Source organism: Tachypleus tridentatus, chromosome 2, assembly GCF_004210375.1.
Source record: "Tachypleus tridentatus isolate NWPU-2018 chromosome 2, ASM421037v1, whole genome shotgun sequence".
Classification (NCBI taxonomy): Eukaryota; Metazoa; Arthropoda; class Merostomata; order Xiphosura; family Limulidae; genus Tachypleus; species Tachypleus tridentatus.
Genome location: NC_134826.1, coordinates 61,908,433 through 61,923,085, shown reverse-complemented (window position 1 = coordinate 61,923,085; position 14,653 = coordinate 61,908,433). Strand labels below are relative to the sequence as shown.

Sequence of the window (14,653 nt, the reverse complement as noted above, 5' to 3'; positions counted from 1 at the left end):
CGGATCGGTCTTTCTAGTTAGCCGATCTGGAGATTGTGAACTCCAATGATTATGAGAAGTTGTAAACCGATATACGGACACAGGTGTTCAGCGTGGTGTTTGAGAAAGGAATAAAAAAGACAAGTATTTAACAAAGGTAGAAGATGTGACAGAATATGTGAATGAGAAAACAAAACTTTGTTCTATATCTATGTACTGATGATGACTGTAGCTTATGGCTATTAATATACGTTTGTTTGTTTGTTTTGAAATTTCGCACAAAGCTACTCGAGGGCTATCTGTGCTAGCCGTCTCTAATTTAGCAGTGTAAGACTAGAGGAAAGGCAGCTAGTCATCACCACCCACCGCCAACTCTTGGGCTACTCTTTTACCAACGAATAGTGAGATTGACCGTCACATTATAACGCCCCTACGGCTGGGAGGGCGAGCATGTTCGGCGCGACGCGGGCGCGAACCCGCAGATTACGAGTCGCACGCCTTAACGCGCTTGGCCATGCCGGGCCTATTGATATACGTCAATTCCTGATATGAACAAGTAAGTCGAAGGTAGTATGATTATAAAAAAAGGAGTCAGAACTGAGATTCATTCACCAATTTATTAAGAATCAAAGCCCAACAGCGAGTGAAGAGTTTAAAGTGAAACTACATTAACAAAATTCGAGAAAGAATGTCAACCAGACGAAAGAGTTAAGTCGGAAAAAAAAAGGAATTGGTTTTCCTTTTCATTATCTCTCGTCTTACCTGTAAAGGTCTTATACACTACAAGATTGAGAGCAAAGACGAAGTTAAATTATGATATAATAAAATCAGTTATTTTAGGGAATGTAGGTTAAGGCGAGAGAATATCATAGAATTGGACAAAATGGTAAATCAGACATTTAAACCGTATAGAAAAGGCTGAATGAATTGTCAGTTCATTGGATCTAACTGCATGGAAGAAACTAAGAATATTATAAATTTAATGTTCAGAAATGAAACGCTAACAAAATTATCAATGCTGTTAACACGATGGTTGAAAGATGGGAAATCAGGAAATGCACACGAGATAGTTACGTTGGCGGATAAAAACGTAGGAAACCTTCTGCGTTGAAGCTAAGTGAAAATCAGCATAGTTGAAATACTAATAAACAATACCATTGAATCACTGCTCCTCAAGAAGTGTAAGTAAAACTTCACCACAGAGTAAGCAAGAAGAAATGTGAGAACTCTTCAACAAAACATGTTTTGTGTGACCAAGTTGGACATGAAGCTAAATTCTGTAAATGGAATAAGAAAATTGTGAAAAAGGGGAGCGCAACTTATTTTATTGTCGACAGAAAGAAAATTTCGTATTAATATTTAGAATTGATGATTACACTGGGGAACACTCATTTTGTTGCATTTAAAAAAAGACCTTTCTATAGTCAATTTGAGTGTGTTGATTTCAAATCTGAAGTCGGTTTTTGTCTGCAAGCTACAGATTTTATGCAATTTGAACTTCAAAATATGCCTTGTAGGCACGCTTGACGAACGAGGATATGTTACGTCTCTGACGATTGAGTGTGTAGCATCCACATATGTAGCAGAAGGCATCAGGCTTGTTTCTGCAATGATATCTATTTTTGGAAGTCATGTTTGAAACAAAAGAAGAATGATCAAAATATTAGAAGCTATCTATATATATGGACGTGAAAATGCTTATACATGGTTTACGCAAGTTCACATTTGTACAATTTCATTAACCTCAAATTGCATACAAACTAGAGCTTGTAGAGAAAAACTAATTTCAGATTTGAAATCAGCGCCTAAAACTCCTTCAGAATCAGTTAAAATATCCAATGCAACTCAAAGTTACTGAAAAAGTGTTCCCCTGTGTTATCCATGGGAAAGCCGTAAACACGTTAAGAAAGATTGCTGGTGGAAAACTGTGGTTGGATAAGGTATGGGACCGGTATACTGTCCTACTAACTAAACCATATTAAAGTGTCAAGTTTTTGAAGATGAGACAGTCGAAGGAGTGGTGAACAGTATCCCACATCCAGTTTTGCTTGTTGATAAAGTACAAGCTGTCACGTTGCAAAATACACCATAAGCCGTATTTTTAAGTAGCCAGATAGCAAATGAAATTAGAGAAAACTCTGTAACAGAGGGTAGGAATTAGTGCTTTGTTTTTGAATTTCGCGCAAAGCTACTTAAGGACTATCTGTGCTAGTCGTCCCTAATTTAGCAGTGTAAGGCTATAGGAAAAGCAGTTTGTTATCACCATCCACCGCCAACTCCTGTGCTACTCTTTTACCAACGAAAAGTGGGATTGACTGTCACATTATAACGCCCAAACGTCTGAAAGGGTGAGCATGTTTGGTGCGACAAGGAGTCAAACTCCTTAACCCACCTGGCCATGCCGGGCCAGAAATTAGTGATTACATAAATTGTAGTCTAAATAACACACATAATAACGAATTTTTTAAACTGCTGTTAAAAAAGAAAATGTACACCGAAAATAATCAAATGGCAGCGGAAATAAAGAATTTAAATAAATGCCGCAGTGAAGCCGTGGTAAAAAAACAACAACAGAAATACCTAAACTCGGAAGAAAATATTATTATTGGTGAGAAGCAGTTTTAAGGTGTAAATGTAATGGTAAAAAGATATAATAAATAGTAGCTATTAGCTAGTACTCCTACAGTATCAGAGTTAGAAAATGTTGATATTTAAACATAAATGAAACGAAAGATAAGATCAGTAAAACCTACTGATATGTTTAGAGATATAAAGAGGTGTCCAGGATGTTGGAGCTCATAAAAAGGACATGAATATTAAAAAAACAGAAGTCAAGTTACCAATTATTAGTTAGACTTTTAGTTATATTAATGAGGATCTTATCAGACCACTTTTAGTAATACTGTGAAGGAACTAATACATTCTGACGGCGGCTAATTCTTCTACTAGTTATGTATGTGCAGTAACACTAGATTCTACAAGAGTAGAGAATATGGTACGATAGCTGATAGCTATATTCTCACGGGTCAATTTCTCTAAAGCCTTCTTATCAGACATAAATATCAGTTTTCAACCTAAAGTAAGAATTACGTAAGGCGACAGAAGTAAAAACGAAACAAGCTTCTTCTTATAGACTCCAATCAAGAGCAAATGAGATAATTAAAGCCACGCTAAGAGTAATGGTACAGGGAGATCCTGTAGACTAGGATATGATATTTACTTAAAGAAGCCTCCCCTAAGCTACAACCCTATTTTTTTTTCGTTTTGAGATGCAGTATGGTAGAAATGTTAAGGGTTCATTAGACTTATTAAAAATAATTCAGTCGAAAGTCAGATCCTAGTCACGAAATGTGTTAACATGAGTGATCAACTTGAGGCAAAGGTTTGCAAAGTGGTAGAAGATAGCAACTAAAGCTAGTTAGTAGAATAAAGATAAACAAAAACTTCACTTTAAGGGGAATACGATAGAACAGGAAGTATAGATGAACCAGTTTCTGTACTGATTCTAATACCAGAAAATAGTTTAACGGCAGAGGGGATGGGGTCTTTCATTATAATTAACTGTGTTAATAAAATGATACATGATGTCTGTGCAGGGAATGAAGAGGTAATGGGACAAACATATTATGTAAATATCCTTAATTCATGGTACATTAAAGTCGAATTGAAACTTCTGTGAGATTTTTTTTAGAGGTCTATAGTAATATCAGTTAGCAAAAATGTATCTTAGATCCTTATGAGCTGGCAGGGCATGTTAATCCTTCGTTTGTGGCTTGTGTAAATTTTCCTACCACCCCAAGCTCAAAGATTTGCGGATTTTCGCGGCAGGCCATTCAAAATGGTATTCACAAAATGCTTACATCTTGTGAGGTCAACTGCAGTTGAAAGGTTTTGAAGGATTAATGCTTAAGCAATAGGAAGAAGTATAGAGATTGTGAGAGATTATGAGAATGTATCATATGAGAGGTCAAAGTGATTCTGGGAGGTTACGTACCCAAAAAACGTAACCTCTGTAGATATAGAGGAACTCAAGCAGAGGTGACATGTCAACTCTAAAAGAAAAGATAAAGAAATTGTTAAAAGGAAGAAAAATATGGAATTTTCTAGCCATTATGCAATGACCGTATTGTTATCACCTAAGACTAAAGGGATAAGATTATGTATTGAGCTAAGAATATTGAATAAAGTTAGGTCTTTCCTTGAGCTGATTGGGTATGACAGGAAGTTTATTTCTGAAATTGTTGAAATGTAGACCACTCAGAGTAGGAACCTGTAGATGGAGGAAAATAAAAGAAAATAATTATGCATAACCATTGTGCAAACTGATGAATTCCTTACAGCTACAGAGATAGTACCGGGTAAAATAGGTGCAAATGGCATAGACCATCCAGTGGAATATTTAAGCTGAAAGTTACTAGCATGCGAAAAAGCTCTTGTCACAGCTGAAAAGGTGTATTTGATAATCGTATGGGAAGGGAATTAAAAAATTAAGGCTCTTTTTCTGTGGCGAAGATTTTATCATGGAAACAGACCATAACCCTTTCATTTTGTTGTATAGGGTGTAAAATGAAAACAGAAAACTGCTGCAATGGACTTTGTCGCTACAGTAATTTAATATTTACAGTATATTATGGATCAGCAATTGATTATCTTTTATATTTGATTAACTCTGATTAAGCCTAGAATATATTATATATTGAGATGGTACTTAACGTTACCCAGCCTAGAATTAAAATGGATGTTGTGTGTGAATGTCTGGTTATGGAAGAATACAAATTTATGAACTTACTATTTCGAACCATGAACAGTAAAGGTGGAACAGAGGAGACAGAAAAATTGTATATGTATATATATAACATATCTGGACAAAGATTGTGGATTTTAAAGTGATACATATGTAAAAAGTATCAGTGTTTTACAACAGAAAGAGAATGGTTAAACACGAATAGTGACAATATAAGACTGGAATAACATCGAGATAACAGAAACACAGCAAAGATTTAATACAGTAAGTGCTGTTAAACGTATTCGGGAAAAAGATGTGTTATCCAGTTAGATGTAAGAAAGCATCAGTTGAAGTTGAGAAGAGAAAGATAAAGGCCAGATTTTTAGTCAGGGGTTAGGGGATCACTGAGTCATTAAAGAAATTAATGAAGGAATCGACACTTTTTCCCTTCTTCAATCGCTGTGGAGGTTTCGAACCCTTTGTAATTATGAGACGTTGTAAACTGGTATAATGGAAACAGGTGCTCAGCGTAGCTTTTAAAGAAGGAATTCAAACAACAGGAGTTTAACAGAGATAAATGAAACCCAGGAAATGTAAATAGAGAAAATGAATGAACGAGGGGATAATTAATGTGTTACCAGCAAGAAACAAAACCTAGTTCTAAATCTATGTGTTGTTCATTGTTGTAATAAATATCAGTTTGTTGGGAATATTAATATAAGTTTATTCCTGATAGAAAGAAGTGAGCTGAAGGGAAACGAAGTCTAAATATAACACGATTATAAGAAAGTTGTAACAAGAAAGCAGTCTATAACAAAGTGGTATCAAAAGAACAGTCTATAACAAAATGGTACCAAAAGAGTGGTCTATAATAAATTAATGCCATAACAATGGTATATAACAAAGTGGTACCAGAAGAGTGGTCTATAACAAAGCAGTACCACAATAGTGGTTTAGTGGTTTATAATAAAGTGGTACCGGAAGAGCAGTCTATAATAAAGTGGAACAGTTTATAGCAAAAACAGTGGTCCGTAATAAAGTGTGATCAAAAGAGTGGTCTATAATAAAGCGGTACCAGAGGAACAGTTCATAACAAAATATTACCATACGAGTGGTCCATAATAAACTGGTGCCACAAGAGTGGTCAATAATAAAGTGGTACCAACAAGTGGTCCATAATAAACTGGTACCACAAGAGTGGTCAATAATAAAGTGGTACCAACAAGTGGTCCATAATAAAGTGGTACCACAAGAGTGGTCTATAATGAAGTGGTACTACACAAGTGATCTATAAAAAAGTGGTACCACAAGAGTGGTCTATAATAAAGTAGTATCAGAAGAATAGTCTATAACATCTCATATATCTTTGTATAGTTTCACATTTCTAAATTAAAGTAAATCATACATAGAATTATTACATATTATTTGAGATATATGAAATTATCAATCAGTAAAAAACTGCCAATTAACAAAAATAGATTTTTCATTAATCGCACTTTTATCTTATCTGGTTTTAAAGTTCTGTTTTTTTTTATTTTTAAACCGTTCTAAATCCTTTATTTTTTATCAGTTGGTCATAGATATAAATGTTTATTGAACCACACTAATTTATATTACTAAACACTTTCTAGAGCCATTAATTCATCTTCTTACGTTTTTAAAAGTAAATAGTTTCGTTAGCATAGCTTGACCTTAATAAAATCTCAAGAAACATGAGTACATCTAAAGTAAACCGTACTGTCACATCTAAAGTAAACCGTACTGTCGAGTTCGGTTGAATTAACTCTCGTTTCATTTACCCGCATATACTCTTGTTTCGTAGATCCTCAGCTCAAATAAGTGTAATTAAATTGTTGGTTATAGCAGAAACTCCAGTCTGTAGACATGCAATACAATCAGTGGTCGTCAAGTTCTTACTTGGATTACATTATTATGTTACTTTGTAAGAGTGTAAGAGAGTGGAACACAGACATTTATTAACAATAAACTTCTGCATATTCTTAGAGGTGGCACCCTTGATATATATAAAAAACTAAATATTTCAAAACGCATCCAATTTGTATCTATAGTGAGCTCTGCCTGATATTAAGTAGGACTTCGTTATAATTTATTTCAGTTAATGTTCTACGCATAACATCACTGTAATGTATAGTTCATTCAACATTTTATTAATATCTCAATTTATCACTGAATATTTATCAGTGATAAATTCAGTAAATTAGAAATTTTAACTACTGCTAGATTCTCCAGAATTCGTAACTGCTGCTAATCGACTTTCATAAAATACCCAGATGTGGCAGTTGTTACATTTTGCAAAGGCAGACATGTACTACCACGTTTTTCTGGAGAGTGTTTCTTTTATATGAGTAGACAAGAAGTTTCTAACATGAGTTAATTTTCACATAGCAATGGAAATCTACTCTAAAACCTCTCACTCACTTTAAGAGATAAAGGAATTATTGCACATTTTGTTAAGGTTTGCGTGAATCTGTTTGAAGCCTGCTTGGTAGGTTTAGCATGGTTTGGTTTATATTTCGCACAAAGCTATACAAGGGCTATCTGCGCTAGCTGCCTCTAATTTAGCCGTGAAAGACTAGAGGAAAGGCAGCTGGTCATCATCACCTACCGATGACTCTTGGGTTACATTTTAACTCGCAATCTGATGGTCACGGGTTCGAATCCTCGTCACACCAAACATACTCTCCCATTCAGCCATGGAAACGTTATAAAGTGACAGTTAATCCCACTATTCGTTGACAAAAAGATAGCCCAAGAGTTGACGGAAGGCGATGACGACTAGCTGCCTTCTCTTCAGTTTTAAATTTCTAAATTAGGGACGGTTAGCGGAAATATCCCTCGTGTAGCATTGCGCGAAATTCAAAACAAACAAACTAATTAATTGGAGTGACCATAACAAAGTAGGCGAGCATTTTCGGTGACGAAAATCGAATCCTCGATCCCACAGTTTGCAACACGAGCTTCTCAAACACTAGGCTATGCTGGGCATGCTGTGGGGTCAAAACGAGAAAATTATCCAACTTATATGATTCAAGCAGATGTTTCCTTAATACCCCCCACCCAAAAAGAAGGCTTGTGAGTGTAAGTGACATGATTTGTTTACATTTATTGCCTTCTCTCTCTAAATTTTAGGGCCCGGCATGGCCAAGCGTGTTAAGGCGTGCGACTCGTAATCTGAGGGTCGCGGGTTCGCATCCCTATCGCGCCAAACATGCTCGCCCTTTCAGCTGTGGGAGCGTTATAATGTGACGGTCAATCCCACTATTCGTTGATAAAAGAGTAGCCCAAGAGTTGGCGGTGGGTGGTGATGACTAGCTGCCTTCCCTCTAGTCTTACATTGCTAAATTAGGACGGCTAGCACAGATGGCCCTCGAGTAGCTTTGTGCGAAAAACAAAAACAAACAAACTCTCTAAATTTTATTTTTATTAATAATAAAAAACGATTTTTGCTCATTTTACTAAGGTTTCTGGGAAAACTCCTATACCAATGTTAAATTTTTTATACCACTACGAAGAAATGTAGTTACAAAGGTTAAATGTTTGGAACTTACTGTTTCTATTGTTTCTTTTCTTCTTGTTGATTTTTGTTCTAGCAGTGAACACAAAAGTGGTGTGTTATTGTTTTGTGCTAACAGTCAAAGACACAATAGTTCGTTGTTGTTTTGTTTCAAAAAAGACAAAAATGGTTTGTTTTTTTGTTGTTGTTTTTACCAGTCAAAACACAAAAGTAGCTTGTTATTGGTATATTTTTGGGCAGTCATAACACAAAATTGGTTTATTATTGTTTTAATTTAGTAGTCGAGACACAAAAGTGGCTTGTTGTTTTGCTCTAGCAGTCAAAAGACAAAGTAGTTTTTTACTGTTATTTAATAGTTCAAACACAAAAGCGATTTATGGTTTTATTCTAGCAGAAAAAAACAACACAAAAAGAGCTTGTTATGGTTTTTTAACAGGAACACAAAAACAGTTTTATTATTGTGTTTTAGTAATCAAAACATAAAAAATCGTTTGTTATTAATTTGTTTTAGCAGTCAAAAGAGAGAAGTGGTTTATTATTTATTTTTAGCAATGACAGCACCAGAACAGTTTGTTATTGTTTTGTTCTAGCTATAAAAACACAAAATTAATTTATTATTTATTGTGAAAACAAAACAATCCAGTTTCGTATTTTGACTGCTAAAATCAATAAACAACCATTTTCATATTTTGACTATCAAAACACAAAAGTAGTTTTTAATTGTTTTTAACAGTTAAAACATAAAAAGGCTTGATTTTATCTTGTTTTAGCAATCGAAGCACAAAAGTTGTTTGTTATTGTTTTTAACAGTAAAAGCACAACTAGTTATTTTTTGTTTTAGTAGTCGAACACAAAAGTGACTTTTTAATTGTTGAAACACAAAACACAGAAGTAGTTTGTTATTATTTTTAGTTATGAAACACACTTGTTATTTCTGTTTTAGCAGAATAACACAAAACGCAAAATTGTTTTGTTGCTGTTTTGTTTTAGAAGTCAAAACACAAAAGTAGTTTGTTATTGTTTGTTGTAAGTTGTTTATTTGACAATAAACAAGAACAAGTTATTTGTAAAGTCTAATATGTCAGCATGCATGAACGAACTATTTCCTTTAAATCATTTGAATGATTTAGTTTTTACTGATATACTAAATAAGTTTTCTTTACTAAAAAACAGTCATTTGTCAGACCTGCATCTCAGTGATAACTATCAGAAAATGGATAGAGTTAAAACAACGTCATAATGCAATCTTGCTTTAAATTCAGTAATTAGAAGATTGCACGTACAATTTACAAGCACGTTATTCCAATAAGATTGGAAAACTCAATGTATAGAACATTTTTATTTTGATATATAGCAAATAAGTATCTTTTTTGTTGTTTTTTCCTCATCTCCAACAGGTTTAGTAATAACGTCACAAAAGATGTTTTATTATATATATATATACAAGCCATGTATACATATTACTTTATATCCCTAAATATCAGGACAAACCTTGCTAGAGAGTGCCTTCTCTTATGTTTGCTAAATCCGGGAAGAGTGATTCGTTGGAGATAAGTTGGAATTTTTCGATCTTACTATTTGTGTTGTTGTGGTGTTTCATAGCTTTATAAGACTACCTTCTGGTTTACTTGTGTTTAAGGGTAAATAATTACGGCTAATGTATTTTTATACGAAACAAGAAGACTGTTTACATAAGAAAAAAATAATTTTTAAAGGATCAGTTTTCATGAAAGCATAAGTTACTTCACACACAAAAACACCAATCGACTCGTTTTCGCTCATATATAACACGATTTACTCTCAACTCGTTCCAAATGAAATTCTATACCCATTATAAATATGTTTCCTATTACATTACGTCGTCATGAACAAAAAAAGATGCGCTCTAATTCAAAAATTCTATGGTATGAAACAGTCTATACATCAGTCTGGTAAAAGAGAAATATGTGTGCATGAATATAATCTGGTCCAGTATCATCTTGCTACATAACGTGATTCTTAACAAAAGAAAGGTAACTACGTTTGATAGGAGAACAGCAATTAAATCGATTTTTATCTTGGATGTGACTTTCATTTCCTAATACTTTTGTAGTCAATATTATTACAACGCAACTTGAAACATTTTCATCAGAAAGCATTATTATTCATTGTTCTTTCCTCAAAAATATATAATTTAATCAATCGGAGATAAATTTAAATTTGTTCTGACAAAGTTGATGAATAATTCAATGAAATATGTCATTTCCAACCGTTATTATCACGTGTCTATAACTTAATCCAATTTCAATTTGGTAATGTACAATGTCGATATATATGTCTCTCGCTTGAAGCTCCGAAAACAGCCAACCTTTCATCTATTTTCGTATCAGTTGAAATCGAGAAACGAATACGGTGATAATTTATTTTTTAAGATGATATAACTTAATTCATTCTCTCAGTTTGTAATTATGTTTTTATTTTATGTTATCCTTAGATTGTAGTTTTAGTCCTTAAAGTCTTAATTTAATAGTAAACTCATTAACAGGTGTTTGATTATCTGAAACTAATAGTAAATTAAATAGTTGTTTAATAGTTTGATTTAAACAATAAAAGCAGTCACTGCTTCATTGTCTTACTGAAATAGTGAGATAATCAGCCTCTTATTGGTAGTGTCGGTGTATGTTTTCTTATAACAAATCCACATCAGGCTATTTGCTGAGTCCACCGAGGGGAATCGAACCCCTGATTTTAGAGCTGTAAAGCCATAGACTTACCGTTGTACCAGCGGGGGACTTTATTGGTAATATGTAGTCTCTACGATCTCCAAGGTAAATACGAAAACCTTGATAGTGTGAATTGAGCAGTAAAATATATTGTGTTATTGTCTGAATTCAACAATTATAACTGTCACTACTCCATAGTCTGTATAACTGTCACTACTCCATAGTCTGTATAACTGTCACTACTCCATAGTCTGTATAATTGTCACTACTCCATAGTCTGTATAATTGTCACTACTCCATAGTCTGTATAACTGTCACTACTCCATAGTCAGTATAACTGTCACTACTCCATAGTCTGTATAACTGTCACTACTCCATAGTCTGTCACTACTCCATAGTCTGTATAACTGTCACTACTCCATAGTCTGTATAACTGTCACTACTCCATAGTCTATATTCAACAGTAAAATCAATCAATATTTTACAGTCTGAGTTCATTAATAAAATCAATTGATATTTTCTAACTTAAGTTAAATAGCATTCAGTCGGTGTTTCATAGTAAAGCCAACCACTGTTTCATGGTTTGAGTTTAACAGTAGAACCATCCACCCACCATGTAATGATTTAAGTTTAACAGTAAAACTAACAACTCTTCGGTGGTCTCAGTTCAACAATAAAACTAACCATTGTTCAATGATCTGAGTTTAACAGTAAAACCGAACACTGACTGATGATCTATTGTCTCTGCATGTGGTATATCCAAACTATATATAATGCAGCTTATGTTATATTTCACTCAAAACTATTCAAATACTATCTTCGCTGAACGTCTCTAAATTTTGAAATAACAGACAACATGAAAGCCAGCTAGCCAATACCACCCATCGGTCACTCTTAGACCACTCTTTATCAGCAAATAATGAGATTGACCGTTACATTATAACGATCTACGGCTCAGAGAACGAGAGTATTTGATGACGAAATTCAAACCGATGACCCAAAGGTTTTAAGTCAAACAACCTAATGACCAGGCTATGTCAGTCATAAATTGTAGTAAAAATAATAAACATATATATGTGTGTGATTAAAACTTCACATAATAAAACATATTGTAAATATGCTTTGGTTCTCCTGTTTGTATATGAAAACATCTTCAATTTTGTTTATATTTGTTTTCATCTCGACACTACTGCGATCTTCTCTAGTGCAATTAATATTTCGTTTGGACTGTTTCATTCGAATATTTAAAAATTATAAACTAGTGGATGTAAACCTTATAACTTACTAGTATTTGTAGGCCTGCCATGGCTATGTGCTTAAGACTTGATTCCTAATCTGAGAATTGCTAATTCGAATCCCGGTTCCACCAAACATGCTCGCCCTTTCAGCCAATCCTGCTATTTCTTGGTAAAAGAGTAGCCTAAGAGTTGGCGGTGGGTGGCGGTAACTAGATTTCTTCCCTCTACTCTTTCGCTACTAAATTAGGGGTAGATTGCGCAAATAGCTCTCGGTTAGCTTTGCGCGAAATTCAAGTCAAAATATTATTTATTTACAGTTACATATAAAAATATATTCTCAGTTTACTGCTTGCTTAGTGGAAGGCTTAGTCAATTTATCAAACCGGTTAATAACAACAGAATAGGGATAATTTACACTAATAAATTCTGTAAAATTCAAAGTAGATGACTACGATACCTACACCTAAAAACAATGGTAACAATACAGCAGGCGGTCGTGATATAGTTTTTGTAATAATATTCCCTGAAAAAGAAAATGGTACCAAACGTATCAATGAAGCTAATACACTAAAGTTACCTGTCGTTGGTTACTAGACCGAGTTACTTCAGGCCTACTGTATTATAAACGTTCACTCGACTCCCACACTTCTGATCTCCACGCTGTTCTTCCGTCTTCTTACTTAGTCGCTCGAGGTCAGATGAAAACTAGCGCGAGATGGATCGATTAGGACGCACAAGAGGGCGCACTATCGTCAATACACTGAATGCGCAGATTTTTCTTGTATAATACGTCACTGGTCCGTGAAATAAAACTAACTTATTTTAATGTATTTTACTATGATAAAGACAGTTGATATTACAACTGCGTTGTAGTGTCACTAAACGAACAGTTTTTTACTTATTACATGAGTTTACTAGTCACTTCTTCGACCTTGGATTGTGTGAAACACTTTTACTTATTCGTGTTTTCATATTTAACATTAACATGCAATCTTGTCCAGAACTGAGCGTTGCAACAAAACCATACGTATCAATATACACGCAGGAAAACGTTTGTACATACAAACTTGAACTTTGTTCAACAAACGCATTGCCATAAGATGCATTAAAAAGTCGAACCCTTGATGTTAGCGTTGTAAATCCGAAGATTTACCGCTATCTCCCGGGGAAACTCATCATTAAAGAAAGGGTTGATTCTTAGCTAATTCCAGTAACTTTGGAATAATTGCTTCGATTAATCTTTCTACTTTTTTATATTTTTAAATATTAAATCACACGTTTACAATAATTTTTTATGTACTTTCATTGATTCACCACATGAACTTCATCTAACAATAATAATACATACACTACTCTGTAAAAGTGTTAGGACAAAGCCAAACATTAAACTTCAGGCTACTTTCCAAAAACAGCAAAAGGTAAATTTCAGGTGAAACATCAGAATGTTATTAACCTTCATATTTAGTACAACAGAAACTCAGTGAAAGAGCTTGAGTTCAGCAAACAGTTGCTAATTTATGTGACCATTTTCCTTTAATAACTGCAGGCAGTCTTTCGACATTGTTGTAATATACTTAATCAAAGTGTCCTTTTGGATTTTACCCAAAATATCTCAATTACACTCCCATAAAAAAAATTTTGGAAGTAATTTTTGATTTGTCAAGTTTTGATCTATTAGATCCCAAAGGTCCGGCATGGACAAGCGTGTTAAGGCGTTCGACTCGTAATCCGAGGGTTGAGGGTTCGAATCCCGGTCGCACCAAACATGCTCGCCCTTTCAGCCGTGGGAACGTTATAATGTGACGATCAATCCCACTATTCGTTGGTATTAGAGTATCCCAAGAGTTGGCGGTGGGTGGTGATGACTATCTGCCTTCCCTCTAGTCTTACACTGCTAAATTAGGGACGGCTAACGCAGATAGCCCTAGAGTAGCTTTGCTCGAAATTCAAAACAAACAAACATATACCAGTACCGTGTGCTAACTCCTTACTTGCTTTATTCTATATAATTAAGACATTTCATGGGGTACCATGAAAGTTGTTTCAGACTCTAAATTTGATCACTATGTTTATTCAAACATGGTATGCCCTTAATACGAGTATATGGGAATTATAAATAATGATAAGTGTTATCACTCTGGCTCATTCATTTGTCAACAGGGTCGAGTAAAGTATTACCACAGTGTTGTTCTTTAATGACATGGAAGAATTAGCTCCATAAAATGGAAAGAATGACTTTTGCACAATAGTGTATATATATTTGAGTCTAGTTAAAGTCCTTTGATTTGGTTTGATAGTGATAATTCAACCCACCAAAATACCTAACCATGAGAAAACAAAATTAGTATGAAGTTTCAGACTGATAGTCAAATATGCCTTGTGAGTGAAGCGAGACAGAAACAGTTTGCACTCCAGGATATTTCAGTTGAACAGTGTGTTCGCTTTGTTAGCCCCAGTCCTAGAGTTTCTTTTC

At 34.3% G+C, this 14,653-nt stretch overlaps 1 protein-coding gene across 6 annotated transcripts in view; it reads right to left on the bottom strand.

The window, feature by feature from the left end:
- LOC143243959 (metabotropic glutamate receptor-like) overlaps positions 1-14,653 on the bottom strand; it is a 133,615-nt gene that overhangs the window by 62,275 nt on the left and 56,687 nt on the right. Inside the window, exon 1 of one of the 6 annotated variants that reach the window (XM_076487831.1) lies at positions 12,758-12,885. The exons of the other annotated variants lie outside the window; for them this stretch is intronic. The gene's annotated coding sequence lies outside the window, so the exon portion shown is untranslated. Of the gene's footprint in view, positions 1-12,757; positions 12,886-14,653 lie in introns of those variants that run through there. 6 annotated transcript variants of the gene reach the window in all.